At 39.7% G+C, this 4,954-nt stretch overlaps 1 pseudogene; it reads left to right on the top strand.

Moving 5' to 3' along the window:
- Positions 301 to 1,125, top strand: Gm7156 (predicted gene 7156; annotated as a pseudogene).
- The last annotated feature ends 3,829 nt before the right edge of the window (positions 1,126 to 4,954 follow it).

Here is a 4,954-nt window from a genome sequence, read left to right as displayed (position 1 = left end):
ACTAAAGACTCTGCAAGGTCACATGAACAATAGGATAACAGGATGAATACTTACTTCTGAACCTACAGTAACTTTGATGAAACAGACCACCTCCTCGTGCTGTGACCCTTTAATACAGTTCCTCATATTGTAGTGACCCCTGACCATGAAATTTTTGTTATTTCATCACTGTAATTTTGTGAGTTATGAATTGTAATGTAACTATTTTTGGAGATAGAGAGCTTTGCCAAAGCCAAAGGTTGAGAACCACTGCTTTAAAAGCACTAACAATCTCCCCTCAAGAAGAAATAACCTGAGGCACTCTCATGGAGGCAGCTAGAGCGAGCCTGTGCCGTGCTGCCCGGATTAGCTAACAATACAGTCAGGTTGGCTAAAGGTGACGCCAAGAAACCAAAGGACAAGATGTCTGCTTATGCCTTCTTCAAGCAGACATGCAGGGAAGAACATAAGAAGAAAAACCCAGAGGTTCCCGTCAATTTTGCAGAGTTTCCCAAGAAATGCTCTGAGAGGTGGAAGACCATGTCTAGCAAAGAGAAATCAAAGTTTGATGAAATGGTAAAGGCAGAAAAGTAAGCTATGATCGGGAGATGAAAGATTATGGACCAACTAAAGGAGGCAAGAAGAAAAAGGACCCAAATGCCCCCAAAAGACCCCCATCTGGATTTTTCTTATTCTGCTCCGAATTCCACCCCAAGATCAAATCCACAAACTTGGGCATCTTCATTGGAGATGTGGAAAAAAAAAACTGGGTGAGATGTGGAATAACTTAAGTGACAATGAAAAGCAGCCTTCCGTTACCAAGGCAGCAAAGCTGAAGAAGTATGAGAAGGATGTTGCTGACTATCAGTCTAAAGGGAAGTTTGATGGTGCCAAGGGTCCTGCTAAAGTTGCCCGGAAAAAGGTGGAAGAGGAGGAGAGAAGGAAAGGGGGAGGGGAAGGGGGGGTAGAGGAAGATGAATTAAAAACTGTCTCCTTGTGAATACCTTAGAGTAGGAGAGCGCTGTGATTGACACATCTCTTATTTGAGTCATGCCCATTGCCCTTGTTAGGTTTAATTACACAATTTGATCACAACAATATTGTAGTTTCTCAAAGTGTCAGTGGTTCACATGAAGTGGTCATGGGTGTCCAGAGCGCCCTAAAACTATATCAAACTGTACATAGCTCCAAACATTTTTAAAATGAAAAGGCACTCTTGTGTCTTCCTCAGTGCACTTGCTGTTGGTGTGACAAGGCATTTAAAGATGTTTCTGTCATTTTGTTCTCAACTCATAAGGTAGTGTTAACTATATGGTTATTGGCTAGAAATCCTGAGTTGTCAACTGTACATATCTATAGTTTGTAAAGAGAACGAAACAACCCAGACAGATTCTTGATGCTCCTTGTTTGGTGTGGAGGCTGTGAGGGGAAGATGCCTTTTGGAGGGGGCGTAGCTCAGGGCGTGCACTGTGAGGCTGGACCTGTTGATACTTCGGTGGGCATCCATTTAGCTTCAGGCTATCTTGTTTTTGTATATGGTGGCATAGCATTCTGCTGACATTCTTAGTTGTGGAAAGTGGGGAGGGGTCAGCTGGCATGAGAAGTGTTTGGAGTTTTTTCTTTAGTTAAGTGCAGTAGGTTTTAAACTTTTAAAAGAAACTGTAGAACTCATTGTTATCAGCAAAGCAAAGAATTACTGCATCAATGGAAGTTCACGAACCCTCTGGACCTAAACGCATTTGCAACATTCTGTTATTTTTTGTATGTTTAGAATACTGAAATGTGGTTGGAGAGATGGCTCAGTGGTTCAACTGCTCTTCCAGAGATCCTGAGTTCAATTCCCAGCAACCACATGGTGGCTCACAACCATCTGTAATGGAATCTGATGCCTTCTTCTGGTGTGTCTGAAGACAGCAACAGTGGACTCATATAAATAAAAATAAATAAATCGTAAAAAAAAATACTGAAATGTTTTTGAAGTTAAATAAACAGTATTATATTTTTTTAAAGAAGAAATAACCTAGGAAAATGAATTCATGATCTAAAAGTTATGAGAAAGACAATTCCAGATACCACGAATAAGCTAGAACAAGTATTCAGGAATAGTATAACAGTTCTATACAAAATCTACCAGACAACGATAGCTCTTTTTTGAGGCTAGCATTACTGAAAAAATGAGTTGGGGGGCCAACTATGATTGCAGACCAAAAAAAATCCAATCTTTAAAGTTAGTATAGTGACTGCAGCAATTAATAAAACTGATAATGTTTCATGACAAATTGAAGGCTTAGTTAAGACCTGGAATGCTGGATTACATTCTTTTTTGAAAAATTGTTTATTTACTTTTTTTTTTAGCTTTTTTTATTAGGTATTTTCCTCATTTACATTTCCAATGCTATCCCAAAAGTCCCCCATACCCTCTCCCCCCCACTCCCCTACCTACCCACTCCCACTTTTTAGCCATGGCGTTCCCCTGTACTGGCATAGTCTCACTAGAGACAGCTATATCAGGGTCCTATCAACAAAATCTTGCTAGTGTACGCAATAGTTTCAGCGTTTGGAGGCTGATTATGGGATGGTTCCCTGGATATGGCAGTCTCTAGATGTACTTATTTATTTTATGTATATGAGTACACTGTAGCTGTACTGATGGTTGTGAGCCATCATGTGGTTGCTGGGAATTTGAATTCAGGACCTCTGCTCTCTCTGTCACCTCCACTTGCTCCAGCTTAAAGATTTGTTATTATATCTAAGTACACTGTAGCTGTCTTCAGTCGTACCAGAAGAGGGCGTCAGATCTCATTAAAAATGGTGCTGGGGTTTGAACTAAGGACCTTCAGAAGAACAGTCAATGCTCTTAACCGCTGAACCAACTCTTCAGCACAGATTACATTTTTTAATGAATGTGATTTTATCACATCAACACACACACACACACACACACACACACACACACACACATACACACACACACACACACACACACACACACACACACACACACACACACAAACCAGAAACAGGCCCCAAAAAAATCTATGCCAGAATTTCTAAACAGGTTTATCAAATAACTGCCGACGACACTATAGGTTAATGGGTAAGAGTACTTGCTGCCCTTCCAGAGATTAGATGTTAGTTCCCAGCAATTACATAGGGAAGCTCAGAAATGTCTTTCACTCTAACCACATGGGATCCAATATGGTTATTGGCTCTTCTGGTCTCCACAAGCGTTTGCACACATGTGAAACACACACTTATATATATTTACACACATGTGTAAAAATTAAGCCTTTTAAATGTTTATCAAATCATGTTGGGCATGGTGGATTTAATCTATAATCCTAGTAAGTAGGAGGGCAGAGGCAGAGGATGGCCTCAATTTTTAAGGACCATATGATGTACACTATGAGTTCTGGGCCAAGTTGAGCTATATGAGACAACTTTGTGTCAAAAGCAAACAAAATTACCCCTCCTTTTGAAAAAAAATCAATAAAAAGGAAGAAAAAACTCCTGTTTTAATACATGTAGCTACTATAATGGTGCCAATCTAAATGCTGCCCTCTAAGATCTGGACAAAGAGGGTGTCAGATAGACATTCTTATTGTGTCTAATCTCTACATTGCAGAGCCAATCCCAGAACAATGAAACAGGCAGAATAAGGTGAACATAAATTACAACTTAGTAGCTCTGGGCTGATGACATGCTACGTGGCAGTTTTCTACAGCTACTATTATTTATATGTGTCCACTTGCTCTCCCTCCTAAATGCAATCTGCCAGAGTGGTGACTCTGGAAGACTCATTTGACGTGGACATATGTCAGCTGAAGTCTAAGAATTATCTTTCTGTTTGTGAACTAAAGTTTAAAATGATTTCTTAAAAGATGGATAATGATGAAAATGAACATCAGTTACCTATAAGAGTGGCCAGGTAAAGACGGAAGCAAGTGATGAGCTGCACATTGGAGAAGCAGAAAGCAATCAGATTAATGCTGGCAGCTGAAAGTATATCATCAATAGCTTTCCTTTGGGGAGTTACTATTCTATCATGTGCAGTCTTTAGGCTGGAGTGTGGTTCAGGACATGTGCACATTAATGGCAACACTTAGTGACTACACAAGAAGATGGTGAGAAGATGAAGAAGAGGATGGGAACTTTCATGTATGTGTAGTCCATGGGTGACTTGGGACTTTGGGAGTCTCTTACACATTTTGGGGTTATTCTTTCTCTTCCCCAGTTCAATGTTTTCCAGGATTCTTTTCACACTCATTTATAGAGGTCTGTTTTACCCAGTTCCTTTACAGAGAAGATAGTTTTCTTAACAAGTTTTAGTATCCTCACCATTGCTAGTAAGTACTGCAGTTCAGTTTTCCTTTTCTATGTTTTTCTATGTTTCACATGTATGAATGTTTTATAAACAAGTATGTTAGTGTATCGTATCTGTGGAGGCCAGAAGAGGGCACTGGATCCTGGGGGTTGGAGTTACAGATGGTTGTGAGCCACCATGTGGGTGCTGGGAATTGAACCCAGGTCTTCTGATAGAGCAGCTAGTACTATTAACTATGTACTATACATTTACATTTTATATACATTTTTTATCCAGTTTTGATTTGTAATTAGCAGGAGACAAAGGCTACTGTCAATGTCCTCCGTCTTGGTCAAAACTGGGAGTCTGTTACTTAATGTAAGATGAAATGCCAAGGATATGTGTAGAGATTTATAAAATTAGTATAATGAAGCTCTGGGAGATCACACAGTCCATCAGAACTCCATCAGTAGTTGCCTGGGGGAGGAAAAGGGTAAGTGCTATGTACAGACAACTAATCAAGTGCATTCTTAAAATAACTGGCTTTAGCCAAGACACAAATATTCTAGTCATGCTATGATTCTTCATATATTATCTCATACTCTTCTTCAAGGGGTAGCTTTGCATAAATATCTAACCATGGTATCTAGGATAGTGACTCAGAAATCATAT

This window comes from Mus musculus, chromosome 18, assembly GCF_000001635.26.
Source record: "Mus musculus strain C57BL/6J chromosome 18, GRCm38.p6 C57BL/6J".
NCBI classification, from domain to species: Eukaryota; Metazoa; Chordata; class Mammalia; order Rodentia; family Muridae; genus Mus; species Mus musculus.
This window is presented reverse-complemented; position numbering and strand designations above follow the sequence as displayed.